This window comes from Myotis nattereri (genome assembly GCF_964212035.1).
Source record: "Myotis nattereri genome assembly, chromosome: 8".
Lineage (NCBI taxonomy): Eukaryota > Metazoa > Chordata > Mammalia > Chiroptera > Vespertilionidae > Myotis > Myotis nattereri.
In genome coordinates this window covers 92,596,211-92,612,442 of record NC_138083.1, presented here as the reverse complement: position 1 = coordinate 92,612,442, position 16,232 = coordinate 92,596,211, and positions in this window count along the sequence as shown.

The following is a 16,232-nucleotide window of genomic DNA, read 5'->3' as shown; positions in this document are numbered from 1 at the left end:
GCTAATCCTTTCCATGTGGCCTGGTCCCACTTGGCAATTAGTCAAGGCGTGTGCCGCTCAGCTCTCCAGGCCGAAGTGGACCACCTGGCGACGAGGCGGCAGCAAGTGGGATTTTAGGTCGCGCCCCCTTCCACGGCGCGTCTGTGCTATGCTGTGAGCCTACTAAGGGACAAGCACTCGCGATGGACAGGCCAACCTCACACTTTTTATTCGAGGCCGTTATTTAAAGAATGGTTGTTATTGTGACCTGTAAACATCGAGAACTTGATTAGGATTAGGGGAAGTGCGCGAGCTTAGTTTTTCCTTGGAGGCTGTCTTTCCTCTATTTTGACAATTCACCCCAATTTAAAAAGAAAATGTTTTTATTGATTTTTTAGAGGGAGAGGGATAGATAGAAACATTGATAAAAGAGAAACATTGATCAGCTGCCTTCTGCACACCCCCTACACCCGGGCCTGTGTCCTGACCAGGAATTGAACCAGGAACCAGGAACCACTGAGTCATACCGGCCGGGCTCACCCCAATTTTTATACTCAAGAAAATATAGGGAGTGTATACTTTGCAGCTGAGGTACCCAATACAATACAGACAGTCCTTGGGTTACGTCGGACTCGACGTACGTCGTTTCATGGTTATATCGCCATCTCCCATTTATTTATAAAAAAAAAGTTTCGTCATTTCGACGTATGTACATATGTGCTTTATGTTTTTTATTATCTATTTACCACAAGTAAAGGTCAGGAATTGTTATCTTTTTTTAAATTTTTTTTTTTTTTTTTACTGTTTCACATCATTACTGCTGTGCATGTGCTCCATGTGAGTGACGTAGGTGCTTATGTAGGTGGGTTCCGACTTACGGCAAAAATCGCGTTAACGTCGCCGCAGGAACGGATCTCCCGGGTCACCCGAGGACCTACAGTATCATTAACCACTCTGGGCGATTGAGCGCTTGCAGTTTGGCTCATGTGGATGATAAGACAGTGCTGCTTTAGACCTTTTCCTTTAGATCTTCTAGTGGTTGCTCACTTGTCATCACTGGAAGAAGCAGGAGTGGGAGGGGAGAGGTCCGCTGTGCCAGGTGCAAAGCACTTTTTGAAATGCGTGTTTGCAGAGCTAATTAAGTTTGTGGACCCTGAATTCTTTGAGGTTGGCCTTCAGGGTGTTGGTGAACTTGGCAGACAGCTCACCTCCTGTGATCCTTTGGGTTATCTCTGGGTCTTTACCCTTTAGATGAACACAGTTCAATAGGAATAGAATGTGTGCCGGGGTCCAACCCCAGCGGGTCCAGGGGTCCCCAAAGATGTGGACGGAGTCGGCGAAGAAGGAATGACACGGAGGCAGCGTTCAGTTGATCATCATAGCCGGGTTCTCTTGTCAGGGTCTCCTGCCAAGTTCTGGTCTGGATCTCCAGCGAAGTTCTGGCTAGGATCTCCAGCCAGGTTCTGTGTCCATGTTCTCTTGCTAGGTTCTCCAGCCAGGTTCTCCAGATTCTCCAGCCAGGTTCTGTAGCCATGTTCCCTCGCTAGGTTCTCCAGCCAAGTTCAGTCACCAGGTTCTAGTCAGGTTCTCTTGCCAATTTCTGTAGTCAGGTTCAGTCCAGGATCTTTTGCCATGTTCTCTCCAGCGAAGTTCTTCTGTCTGTAGGTTCTGTGTAGGTGCTGTCTTCTTTCTGTCTCCTAAGTTCTGTGTCTTGCTGTCTTATTACATCTGTATTTATACCAGTTGATTTTAATCCTGTCAATCTCTATTACAAAGGTTAGGGCGTTTCTTATCTCCATTCCAGGGAGTAAAGATTATGTAGCTTAAGCATGATTGTTCATAGTTAAAGTGATTAATTACCCGCCTGGCACTTAGTTGAGGGGTTTTATTCCCTCCCTAACTTCAGGGGAAAATCCCTACCTGGGGAAACAACCTTTCTCGGAGAGGTGACCTTGGTTAAAACACACAGCGCTAAGGGGAGCAAACATATTAAGAACAGTATGCTATATATGCCAGGTCCCTTGAAACAGCAAGGATGGACCGGCTCCCGGCAAATGTGAACCACATATATAACTTAAAAATTTCCCGTGGCCACATTAAAAAGGGAAAAAGAAACAGGACTCGTTGATTTTAATGATAAATTTTATTTAACGCAACATATAGAAATACCCTTTAGAATGTAATCAATGTAATGGGACATTTTACATGTTTCATGGTTTGAAATCTGGCATGTATTTTATACGTCCAGCGCACCTCAAATTATATGAGCCACTTTTTAAGTACTTAGTGGCCACAGGTGGCTGCTGTCCAGGTTGGAATGGAGATTTTGACTTCAGTCCTCAAATAGGCAAAGGGGTGATCTAAACTGGGGTTCATAATAAAGATAAACCATGTCCTAGTTATGCTCAAGTTTATGAGAGATCATAGTAAAATGTAAGCATAGATTCCTAGGAACTTTATAAACCTGGATTGGTGTATATCTCTAGAAGCCTAACCGGAAGTAAAAGGGAAAAGAATGAGTGTCATTGATCACCGGAAAGGCAGTACCAGGAATTGTGCTGGTTGAGTTCCATAAGTTTCATTAAATCCTCACAAAACCTGAGGAGTGTTCTTATTGGCCCGTTGAACGTTAATAGAACCGAGACACCGGATTAGGACGTCTGCCCAGGGAAACACAGGGACGAATCCATCGCTGAGCTGGGATTCTACCTGAGCCCACACTGCTGACTCGCCGACACGGCTTCATTCATCCCTAGATCTTAGCTCATCCTGTACCCAAGGAGATTTAACCTCAGATTTACCAGAAAGATTTGACCAGGAAGCCTTCTAGTGCAAGTCAAGAAACCATGCACACCACACAATTTCCAAGCGTAGTTTCTATTTTCTAAGTCTTATGGCCTTTGTTACACATCCAGAAAAAGATGTGAAGAAAAACAGAGAGCCATCTTGTAAATAATGAACCGATAGATGTGTAGATAAATAGATAGACTATATTTTGTGGGTGGGAAGTACTGTTGACACAATGGCTTATAGCCAGATGCTAGCCTTGGATGAGATTGGGCATTTGTCTCCCGTGTCCTCTGTCAATCTTCTCATTGAACCCTCTCCGAGTCCCTGGTATGTTTATCGGTTAGGGAATCTCCTTCCAACTACGAAGACAATGTCGAGTCCAGGAAACACAGCTCTGGGATCTGATCCGTTCGTTTGCAGGACTCTGAGCCTGCCTCTCCTTTCCGAAGGGCTTGCTCTCTTGCACCGCAGTCAGGCCATTTTGCTTGTTGGAGATACCCAGGTGGGATGCCTCAAGGCACCTGGCGTGGGGACTGAGGACCTCCGGCCTTTGAAGGGCGTGGGGAGAGAGCAGAGCCTTTAGAGCAGCGGTTCTCAACCTGTGGGTTGCGACCCCTTTGGGGGTCGAACGACCCTTTCACAGGGGTCGCCTAAGACCACTGGAAAACACATATATAATTACATATTGTTTTTGTGATTCATCACTATGCTTTAATTATGTTCAATTTGTAACAATGACATTGGGGGTCACCACAACATGAGGCACCATATTAAAGGGCCGCGGCATGAGGAAGGTGGAGAACCACTGCTTTAGAGGAAGACGGCAAATCGAACACATGCCAAACGACACACATGAGCGCCAGGTCATCGCTGTGGCAGGTCAGCATGTACCGCCGAGCAGACACGCCCTCATTAGTCCAGGGTCTTCAAAGGGCAGCACCGGGCCCTGCCGGCGGCTTTACTAACTCCCAGGGCAACGGCCCCAAAGTGCCTTCCCTAAAATCCGCAGGGCGCGGGGATGGAGGCCCTGGCTGCGCGTGGAAATTAAATGCACAGGAAGGCAAACCCTTGCCCCTCTTCACAGGCAGCCCCTGTGAACCACACCGTCAGCTGCACCCTCACTTCCAGAGACGGACCCCCTTTCTGGAGACTTTCTACCCGCCGACCAAGAGGAAGCCAGAGCGTGGCCTCTGAGCCGGGCCAAGAACCGCGCAGTGGGCCACGTGCGTTTTCTTCATGTTTAAGCGTGGAGACAGGTAATCAAACCACGGCCACAGAGGAATCAGACAGGCTTCTATGAGCGTGTCTCACGGCCTGTTCTGCTGGGTCCTTGTGTTTGTGCTGTTGAGCCCCTGCTGCTCTTGTGAACAGTCTTCCCCAGGGAGACAGAAAGACCCAGACAGGGCGACCCCCAATGCAAGCCGCACGGCCGCGGAGTTGGGTGTGCGAGTGGAACTGTGTTCTTTATAGCAGTGGTGTTAGCCCCGTGCCCTGGCTTAGATTGATCATCGAACTTGGGGAAGGGAAAGAATTTCCCTCCGGGGGGGACTGGCAATTATTTCTCAGTTGTTTCTGCCCTGCCCGGGAGCAGGGAGGCACTATCATCTTTAGGATCAGGTGAGCTGAGCCGACATGATCAATTCCCGGGATGGGCTGCGCCGTCACTGCGGGGAGGGAGGCGGCCCTCCTTGATCACTTCCACACTGAGAGCTGTCATCGGGAACTGGACCAGGACATAAAACTCGGAGCCCCTAATGACAACCACAAAGAGATCAAGAGACCAATGAAGGCGTGAAGTCGTGGAGAGAGGTGGGGTAGTACAAAGCGGGGGGGCAGGGGCGGGGGGAAGGAGGGCCTTGTGCGTGCCTGTCCTGCCCCCTCTAATGAGGCGCAGCGCTGGGTAACCCGTGTCAGGTCCTAACGCATCGTGTGTCTGGAGTGTTCTGTCAGGACCTGAGGTGTAACGTGACATGGCAGACACCGTGGAAGATAACGAGTCAAATTCTCTCTACTGCCAATCGCCTGGTAGGAATCGCAGGCGTGAAGAAGACTGCGTGTTCACCATCCGTGGAAGCAACTGTGCTCCATGGGCTCATCGCACAGGGAGCGGTATTTTTTCTTTTAATTAAAAAATGTATTTCTATTTACTTCAGAGAGGGAGAGAGGGATAGAAACATCAGTGATGAGAGAGAATCATCTATTGGCCGCCTCCTGCATGACCCCTACTGGGGATCGAGCCCGCAACCCGGGAATGTGCCCTTGACTGGGACTCAAACCCTGACCTCCTGGTTCATAGGTTGACACCCAACTACTGAGCCACACCAGCTGGGCAGGGGAGCTGTATTTGACAATTTCTTGGGTTTGTGGAGAACTGGGCCAAATCCCATGGGTGAAATTGTCCCCTCACTGATTCCTCGGCTCTTTGCTCCCTGGAGCTTTACTCTTTGGTTCTATTTCTGTCCTCCAGACATCCCGGCTTACTGGTGCCTTCCTTTCTTCTTCGCAATTTAATTCAAACCAACAGACACTTACTTGGAATTTATTAAGAAGGTCCTAATTGTTGTCCACGAGCCTACTCTCAGGCCTGCGCAGTCCACTCTCCACAAACAGCCGGGGTGACCTGTAAAAGCCTAAGTGAAGAGTATGTCTGTCACCTGCTTAAAATCCCCTAAAAATCTCCCAAACGTCCTCCCCTCACCTGAAGGTTCTCCATGATGCTGAGTCCCCTTCACATTCCAACCCATGTCACCTGACTCCCCGGTCACTCAGTACGCTCTAGCCACACCCATTTTCTTGCTGCTCCTTGAATACACCCGCCTCATCCCTGCCTCAGTGTGGGAGAGTTTGGAACCTAGGAGGTTAAGAGAAGTGTGCTTCGAGGAGGAAGGCGGTACGTTGGTTAAGAATCATGCGTTAACTTTGGAAAGATGGAGAGGGGATCATTAGACACTGACAATAGCGATTTCTCTGAAGGGAGCGGACGCTCCATTGTTGTGGGTGGAGGAGAGAAAAGGAGGTGAGACACAGGAGGACATCATTGGAGGCAGTTCTTTCGAGACGTTTGCTATGGAGAGCAGAGCAAGGAAGCAGGAGCTGGAGGAGAAAGTGTAATAAGGGGCAATGTTGCTCCATTATTTATTACTAGAGGCTCGGCCTGTGCCCTCTCTCAATCTGGGACCCCTCGGGGGATGTCAAGAGCCGGTTTCAGCCCGATCCCCACCAGCCAGACCGAGGGACCCCACTGGAGCATGAATCCATGCACCTGGCCTCTAGTATGCTTATAAGGTCTTTGTTAATCTCTTCCTGCTCTCCCCTCCCCGCTTCCCTCTGAGATTCATCAGTCTGTTCCATGTTCTCATGCCTGTGCGGTGAGTGCCTGCCCCCTGGTGGTCATTGTGCGTCATAGCTACCGGCCGGTCACGTAGGCTTTTATATATAGAGATAGAGGATGACTAACCAAGCACGTTTTGCTGTGATGGGCTGCTTTAGAGGAGAGTCTCTGAGATGCAGGGAAGAAGTGGTTATGATCACAACACCTTCAGAAGGAGAGGGGGAAGGGGAGTTTGTGCAGGAGGTTATACCTGTTCCCTTAGTCACAGGGTGGAGGCTGGGAGCACGGATAGAGGTGTGGGCAGGCTGCCAGCACGGGTTGAGGGAGACAATGGAATTCCTTTCTGATGGTTTTTATTTCCTTAAAGAAGTGGGAGGCAAAGTCAACAATTCTGAGAGAGGGGGTGGGAAGGGATGCTGTACATTTGAGCAGAAGGAACAGTGAACTGGTCTTTATGGAAAGTGCGCAGACTAGTGGAGTGCAGCAGGAGTTCCTGGAAGAGCTGAGTCCCATGAAGCATTTGTGGTCATGACTTCAAAGAGGAAACAGGAATGTGTGTTCTTCCTGGCGACATCGACAGTTGGAAGCAGGCCTACAATAGCCTGGGTGTGACCTGGGTTCCAATCCTGCTCTGTTTCTCACAAGCTATTAGATATTTTGGAAAAAATGATGTAACCTTTCTCAACATTAGTTTCTTTATATAGATGGAGATAATGGAAACTGGAAATAATTTCTATGATTATTATTTCCACCCAGAATCAGTCCTCAGAAATTAACTCTTCAATTCACCTCTTAGTGAATGCCAACTTGTTGGCACCTCAAAGGTATTGGGGGGGAGCCCTGGAAGTGCACTGAAGGGCACAGTGATGGTCCCAGACTGTGCACCCTGGAGATGGCAGCACCCACACTGCCCAGGGGCACAGAAGACTTGGGGCTGTCCGGGGTGAGATGGTGGCCAAGGGTTTCCCAGGATTGAGGAGCAGTAATAAAAGTATGTTCCTTAGAAAATAAAAAACAATCCAGTGTTTTGCTACTAGTTCTGCTCCTGAAATGACACGCGGAAGTGACTTCCTTGAATTGCTATCTCATTTGGCCTTCTTTATTCATATTCAGTTTGATTCTTCTCCCCATGAATGGAAGAGGAGGGTATAAATCTGTGGGAGAAAATCCCACAACAGTCCATTTAAAAGCAATAGAATTGTGTAAAAAAAAAAGAAGAGAGTTTTTTTTTTGAGCAAAACACAGTTCAGCTCCCAGGTGAGTTAGCCTGGCAATCTGGTGATTTGTCCTGCCCGACTTCACACACGTACACAGCTAGACCTATTCGTACCACCCCATCCCATGTGCCCATCATCCAAATTCAACAACCATGTCCTTCGCTTATGCAGATGTCTGGGAATCCCAGATATCATGGCATCTTATTTAAAAATAGTTTTGTATGGTTTTCTAAGAGGTAAAGACTATTTAGAAAATATAGCCATGTCATCATTAAACCTGCGACATTTAGCAATGATTTCTTAATATTATCAAATATCCAGTCAGCGCTCATATTTCTAATTATCTCATAGTTTTCTCAGTCTTTTTGATTATACTGTTTATGCTGTTGCCTCCAATTCATATTTAAGACCGCAGGGTTTTTACCGAACCTCTTTGATCTGTTTCCCTCTTGTCGTTCTTTATGATAGAATTTTTTTGGTGAGAGAGAAGTGTTACAGTGGAATATGAGCAAGGACAGTTTACTCTAAATGCCATCGTTTGGGTAACATGAACGTGGTGCTGATGCAGGGGCCGCATGAAATTACAGTTTTGATAATTGAGGCAGAGATAAAACTCCAAGAAAGGGAAGTACTCCATCGTAGCAAAGAGACAAAATATATTTTAAGAGCCCCGGAAAGTGGTGTTGTAATGAATTCATAACTTGGCACAATTCTGCATTTTTGGATAGGAGAAAATAAATGAATGAATAAAAATAAAGGTGCCTCTGTACTCATGTGAATGAATCCCTTTTCAACTGGTAGATTTGGTTTTGAGCATTGATTCCATTTAGTTTTAATATTTAGTCATTTGCATGAAGAATTCCAATAGGGGTAAAAAAAAAAAAAGTGCAAATAACATTTTAGCCAGGTTGAAATCAATAAATAAAGGGTATTTACAAAGGAAAAAAATGAATTTTGGAAATAATCTGCCTCTGATCTTAATTGATTCCATTGCTAAGGTTATTTGAAAACTATCAGACTATCCCATCAGTTTTGTCAGACTTCATTTAGCCTTTGAATAGCAGTCTGACTTGAATGAACAATGACATGGAAATTTAGAAATATGAGCAGCACTCATGGTGGGAAAGAGAAGAGAAAATGGCTCATATTCCTTCACTCTTGGCTGCTGAAAACCCAGACTGCCGACCCAGCCTCACCCTCGTCTTCAGCCCTCCTGTTGGTACTCGTATCCGTACGGGATGAGCTGGTGCTCATTGCTACTCATCTGTCCTCAGGCTGGTGAGGGTCAGTGACGTGTAGCCCAGCACCGATAGGCTCAGCGTGAGGGACACTGGCACAGCTCCTCTTGCCATGTGGGTGCCCAATGTCCTCTAGATATGACCTTGAACATTCTGTAAGTGCCAGGTCTTTGGCTTGAGACTGGATAACTGGACTCAGTGACCAGGATGGACTGTGTCAGGGTTGTGTAGGGTACGATGGCGCGGGACAGAGAGCTTCCTGCCCCTCTGGAGGCGATGGTTTTGTGTGTTGTCTGCTGCTCCTGACTCTCAGTATTTACAATCTGCCGAAAGGTCTTTTCCTTTGGTGCTCCGGTCTTGCTTTGTTTCCCCGGGTTCTTTTTCAGGCGTAAGGGTTCTACCCCTGAACCCCAACTAATATCTGTGTCCCTAGGGCTCTCCAGAGATGTCTCCATTGGCCTCTGGTGAGAGCATCATCCTCTCCCGAGGTGTCCCTCTGCTGCTCTGGGAACTCTGGGCTTCCTGAACATTGGCGGCATCCACAGGCCTCCTGCCTGCTGGACCGCATGCCCTTGCTGGCGGGCCCTGACCCTTCCTGCTGCAGCGCCGCACCGTGGCCGGCCATGGCCTGTGTGAGGCCAGTAATGTGGAGAAGGAAGCGTAGTGTGGAGACCTTTCCCAAGCCACACCTCCTTGAGCTCAATCCTCTAGCCTTCGGATATACATTTACCAAAACACACCTGGATGGCAATTTTAAAAATTCTGGTAGAGAATTTGAGGTTGAATAGTAGAACGATGGAGACCGCCTGGCTCTGCACGTTAGGAAATGACTCAACCTCCCTACACCTGAGAGGCCTCACCTGAGAAATAACAGATGCTGATAGCATTAGTCTCACAGGACTGCCGTGAGGGTTAACCCACACAAGGTGCTTAGAATAGTGTCTGGCACATGGTAAGTGCTCAACAATGCTAGCTATTATTGTTCTCATTATTCTCATTAGTCAAATAATTAGATGGATTCCTTTTTCCTTTAGCCATTTGGCATTCATTCAGAGCAGCTGAGTGTCTCTTAAATGCAAGCTCTTGGAAAATAATGCAAAATATTAGCAATGTTGAAATTGGAGTAAGATGAGAACAGACATTTGAGCAATGGATTTGGCAACATGGAGGTCATTTGTGACCTTCACAGAGCAGTTCTGGTGGGCTGACGGAATGCAAGTCCAATTAGAGCAAGACCTGAGAAAGAATTTGCTGAGCCAGAGCTTGCTGAGTCCCATGCAGAGTCAGAGAGTTCTCCAGCCAGTTGTCACCTGGGTTTTAAGCAGCACTGCGTGTCCCTGTGGGCGCTAGCACCCTGTCTCTCCATGGAGCACTGGCCTAGACCATGTGACTGAACCAAGGCAGCATCCCCGTGCCACCTTCCTATAATTCCTTCCCTTTTCCTCTCCTCTTCTGGTACCTGCTCTGCTTCTAGATGCCCATGCAGAAAACATCTCCCAGTAGAAGGTCTCCTTCCATTCAACTCAAATCAACCTATGCAGATAGGTGCCTGGAAATCAATTCACCATTTATGCTCAGACAGGTACCACCTGTACTGAAATAAAAAAATTACTACTAGTGTTGTTACCTTCTGGCTTTTTTGCTCAGAAGTCTCCCAGTTGGTGAAAAATAACCATTGGTTATAGACAATGCTTGGGTGCCTGCGCAGGATTCACTCTCGCCTTCACAACTTTTCCCAGTAGCAGCTAGATCTTTGTCTAGGTTTTTATCCTGTATCAGTTAGGTTCCTGTCAAGAAAGGAGGTACCTGCCCAGCCGGTGTGGCCCAGTGGTTGAGCATTGACCCATAAACCAGGAGGTCAAGGTTCAATTCCTGGTCAGGGCACAGGCCCGGGTTAGGGGCTTGATCCCCAGTGGGGGCTGTGCAGGAGGCAGCCGATCCATGATTCTCTCTCATCATTGACGTTTTTATCTCTCTCTCTCCCTCTCCCTTCCTCTCTCCAAAATCAGTAAAAACATATTTTTTTTAAAGAAAGGAGGTACATACTTGTGTTTCAAGCAGAGAGGAGTTTAATTTGGGAGTTTGGTTGCACAGCTGTTCGAAGCTTGACAGAGCAAAAGGGGACACTCAGGTAACCAGAGCTCAGGAGCGGCTGAAAGCAGCCACTACGCCCAAGGCTGGGGGCAAAGGGAAGAAGTGAGGTCACCAGGACCGAAGAGCTCATAGGACAGTCAACTGAGACTCAAGAGACACTAACCAGTAAGCTTCTGCTAGGACCCAAGTTCCATGAGGGCAGAAAGTATTGGTTTCTGATGAATCCCACGTGCCGACGACATAGGAGGTCTTCCATTCATATCAAGTGAATGAATCAATGAAATAAAGGAGTGTTTTGTTAGGGAATTCCGGGGGAAAAGTTTTCTCCTTCTACTGAGAGAGGCGTCAGAAAAGACCTTGTCTCTCTTCCGGCTACTGTGGCCCAACAGTGGGCAGCCTGGAACTATTGGTGCCATTTTGCCACCAGATAAAAGACTTGGGTTGAAGTGGCCTGTTCCGTAGAAGGCAGGGTGGAGGGATGGAGAGAGCTTGGGTTCTTGCTTCATGACTTTTTTGAGTTGCTCAATCAAATAGACCCTGAACCCTATCTCTCCCCGGGCGTCCCAGTGATAACCAGCTTCCTCGATTATTTAAAACAACATCCGAACTCATAGAGCAGCTCAGGTGCCACTTCTCTGGTGCCTGCGTTGGTTTCCTTTCAGATCGAGGGTTAGGGGTTAGTTTGGGAATGAATCTAATCCTGGTGTAACCGTGGCTGATCCCTTCCGTAGGCAAACGCACTAGTGAATTAGTCCTAAAGCTTGACCAAGAACTGGGGCTGCTCTTCAGGGGGTGATATCTGATTGGTTGTAGTTTCTGCACCTAATGGTTTCATAATAGAAATAAAACACCTGGCACAATGTTCATTAAACATTAATTTCGCTCCCTCCTCCCCCCATTCATAGCCTTAGGTGCAGCGTAATCTCTGTAAACTGAGAATTGGGGGCCAATTTCCAGGACAATTTATGCCATGAAGTTCATTCTCTTTTTAAACTTGGACTCCCGCCCCACCTCCATTAGGCTTATTTGCCACTAAGGACGCCTTATTCCTGCATTTCTTAGTATGTGCATGTAGGAGGCCACCATTAAAGGCACAAGGACATTTTAGTTGGTACAAAGCTTGGGATTTATTTGTTTGATTTATTAAAAATACACCCTAGCCTGGGGGTCTTGGGGTGTGCATACAAAATACTTCAATTAGATTCAAACCAACAGTTACATTTCCTGTTACAAAAACGAAATACCCCCAAACCCACCCAATACGGAATGCAGCAAAAGCAGAAGGCCAGGCCCGCTGCCATCTCTTCAAGGTCAGTGAGCTGGCAGGCCGGGCCAGGAAGGAGAGGGAGCTGCCAAGCAGAACTGGCCTCGTGAGCTGAGTGTTCCGCGAACTTGTCATTTAAAGGGCACTGGCCATCCATTCCTCAAACCCACCCTCAAAAAGGAAAGCAAACAGATCTTTATTTCCGCACTATGCTTCAGAGCAGCCCAAATAGGGTACTTTTGGGTGAAAAATCACCTTAAATATAAAACCGTACAACCTGGGCTAATTAAAAAGGGAGGGTGGTTAGTCATTAATATTTTAATATAAATCAATCGATCGTTTCTTCCAATGGCTTAGTTGAGATCAATCTTCTGAGTGAATGGACATGTTATTGGTGGGAGAGAGAGGAGGGGATTTCAGATTCCGGAGTATCATGGGGAAAGATAGGTGGGCCTGGGTGAGGGGTTTGGTGAATTTGGGTAGAACTGCTGTCCGTGAAGATGCTGGGCGCCAGGCGCCTGGGAGTCAGGGGGCCAGTGCCAAGAGTAGGAGAACATTTAAAAAAACTCTCCACTTCATTTATTTGCCAGTTCTGACCAACACAGAATTGAAGGCCTTCCCAGAGAAATTCTCTTGGGTCTTCGCAGATCTAGCTGGGAGACCCTAATATGAAACTACCGCATGTTTTTATTGTGATGGCATTTCAGAAGATGAGAACGCATGTCTAGCGATCCTGAAATTGGAATAGAATAGGATTCAGGGGCAAAGTGAGATTGGTTGACTTTGCAGTAGAGCAGTGGCTCTCAAACCCAAATCCCCTGGGAGACTTGCTCAAGGGGTTTCTGAGTTAGTAGATCTGGAGGGGGCGGGGGGGGGACTGGAGGGTTTGCACTTCTAACCAGCTCCCACGGATGCTGGTCTGCTGGTCCAGTAATGGCACTTTCTTTTTTTAAAATATATTTTTTATTGATTTCAGAGAGGAAGGGAGAGGGAGAGAGAAACATCAATGACGAGAGAGAATCATTGATCAGCTGCCTCCTGCACGCCCCCTACTGGGGATTAAGCCCACAACCTGGCCTGTGCCCTGACCAGGAATCCAACTGTGACCTCCTGGTTTATAGGTCGACGCTCAACCACTGAGCCGTGCAGCCGGGCAGCAATGGCACTTGGGGAACCACGGCAGGCCAGCTGCAAGCAGAGTGCTTGCTGGTGGAGACTAAGCTTAGCGTTGCTTTGAGAAAAGAGTTTCGAAACTGACGCTGAAATGCTTACACATATGTATTAGTTTCCCAGAGCTGCGGTGACAGGTCCCAAAAGCTGGTGGCTTCAAACAACAAAACTGCATTGACTTGCGATTCTGGAGCCTGGAGGTCCGAGACAGAGGGCCCAGCAGGGCCGAGCTCTCTGGCGGCTCCAGGGGAGGACCCCGCCCGCCCTGCCTCTTGTAGCCTCTGGTCTGCGGCCATCCTGACATGGCTCGGCTTGTAGACGCAGCACTCCATCCCATGGCCCTCTTCTGCCCCAGTTTCTTCACAGTCTCCTCTCAGCGTGTGTCTGTAGCCAAACTTCCCCTTCTTTTTTTAAAAAAATATATTTTTATTGATTTCAGAGAGGAAGGAAAGGGAGAGCGAGAGAGAAACATCAATGACAAGAGAGAATACTGATGGGCTGCCTCCTGCAGGCCCCCCACGGGGGATGGAGCCCACAGCCCGGCATGTGCCCTGACTGGGAATCGAACCCTGATCTCCTGGTTCATAGGTCGACGCTCAACCACCGAGTCATGCGGCCGGGCCAAACTTCCCCTTTTTGAAGGGACAAAGTCCTGTTGGGTTGGGCTGCTCCATGACTTCATGTGAACTTATCTCTGAAAATACCCTCTTTCCAAATAAGTAACATGCTGAGGTCCTGGGGGTTAGGACTTCAAAATGCCTTTCCCGGGAACACAATTCAACCGTGACCAAGAGTTTAGCATCATCATCACCCGGCTGCCAAAGAACACCGGAGGCGCTACAGGCGTTCGGTGCTACGCAAAATAGATTCACTAGGCACAGACGTACAGTGCCTACTGCAGGCTTTGTAGGTAGCAGAAGACATGGTGGGAAAGTACAACAAGTTAAGGGATATAGTCAGGCTTCTACACTTGGGACTCTTCTTTGGTTCTGTCTGAAATGGTGGTTATTTTCCTTCCATGTGACACCGCAACATGTGTCCCCACCTTTATTTTTATTGTAAGAGTTATTACCTTGTATTATAGGTAGTTATGTATGTTAGTCTTTGCACACTGTGAGCTGCTGGAAGGCAGGGGCTGGGTTGAAATCATATTTATCGTCACAGGGCCTGGCACATAATAGGTCCTCAGTTTGGTGAAGGAGAAATCCATGCTGAGTTCAGAGCAGCCGGGGAGTGCGGCGGGCGTCGCCCATCTCTGCTCCTCAGCAGGCGGAGGAGAGAGAAGGTGTGAGCGGAGAGAGGGGTGGTGCCAAGGTGTGAGCGGAGAGAGGGGTGGTGCTGCCAGAGCCGCCTGCCCCAGGTGAGGAAGGCCTTTGAAGTCTCAGTTTCATGTAAAAAATGAATGTGCCTTTTGCAGTCAGCTCCACAACACATCCGTGGTTGTTTGCATGACAACAATGCTTTCGGGTATTAAATGTATTTAATGGATTAAAGCAAAAATAATATTTCAAATTCCTGGGATAAGCTCCTTGCTTTCTCCCCCGCATTCCAGCCCTCTCAATGGGAGGAAGGCGTCACCCCTGGCAGATGTGCTGTGTTGATCTGTGTGTGCACACTGCCGGGCATCCTGCCGGGCACCCAGCACAGAGCCCAGGGGTGGGGAGCCCCGCGGGTGGGGTGAGGGGGGAGTCGCAGGGGACAGGAAGCTGGGGCCGGGCTGCAGCAGCTCTGCTGGACTTGGCGGAGGCGGTGGAGACCGGGAAGGACTCGGGCCCTTGGAGAGGGCTGGTCTCGCCTGAAGGTTGGCGTGCGAGTTCAGGGTGACGGGGGTGGTGCGGCACACCTTTCCTTTTCCTCCTTTTTGGGGACAGTGGGTGGGAGGGTAGCAGAGAATAAGCAAAGAAAGGGAAGAGCCAAAGAAATTAAACCTGCTGGGAGCCTTGAGGGCTTTGACGTGTAGAATGTGAGGCCCAATTTCGTGAAAGAGAGACCACGTGTGGATGCCCGGGACAAGGAGAAATGCACTGGGGCCCTCAGAAAGGTACGGGGAGATGAAAACAGGGGGAGACGGCCTCTCCGGGGACACTGAGAGCCTGTTGGAGGGGGATGGAGGGTCCGGATAAGGTGCAGAGGGCGGCCTCCGCCTCTGGAGGTCTGTAGAACCTCCGGGGGGCGGGGGGGGGGGCAGCCTTACTGAAAGCCCTCGCTCCCCCCAGAACAAGCGCGAAGCATCTCCCTTCGCCCATGGACCACCCCCCCCCCCCCACCCCCGGGGCCTCACGTCTGCCGTCCACAGGGAGTACGCTCAGTGTGTCCGTGAGTCCTTCACGCCGTAATTCATTCAGGATTTCGGTTCTAACTGCTCTGCTTCTGAAAATCAAGGAGTAGCATTTACACATCATCTGTAATCAGTTGTTTAGCTATTGCCTGAGACCGTTTCTTTAACACACACACACACACACACACACCACACACCACACACACCACACACACACACACCACCCCCCCCACCCCCCTCCCCCACACACACCACACACACACATTGCTTTTAGGAGGGCAATTAGGGCACCGCAATGTTGCTCTTAACATTTGGCCCAAGGACTGCTTTTCCCTACGGTCTGCGACCATCTGCAATGGCTTCTCAGGAGGAGCCCTCCCCCAGGAAGGCGGCCGTGCACATGAGGTCCCGGCTCCAGCTTAGGGATGGCGCAGCGATCCTTCTAGATGGAAAGGAAAGCGCACGGCAGGGAGAGAGGTGAAACAGGAACGCGGGGCCTTCACGGGCGTCTGCCGGCAGCTGCGGCCCTGCTGTCGGCTGGGGCTCGGCCCTGCTCCGGGCAAGCTGCTGAACTCCCGTCTTTCATGCGTCTGAGACTCGGTGGCTCCAACTGCAAAGCTGCCCGAAGGAATCGTCTTCTTAAGCCTTAACTGTCCCCCCAAAGCTCACGCCTCACTGAGAGGGGCACCCAGCGAGGTCTTCGTGCCAGTGCCTCCCATAGTCCCTCCGGGAAATGGGGGGCAGGTCACCGCTGATGAAACGGAAACCCTGGCCCAGCGGCCTTCCTCCCGGACACCCCAGGACACACCGTGTGCTTCCGGGCAAGCGGCCCTCCTTCAGGTTTCGTCCCTCACTGGGGCCAGGAGGCACA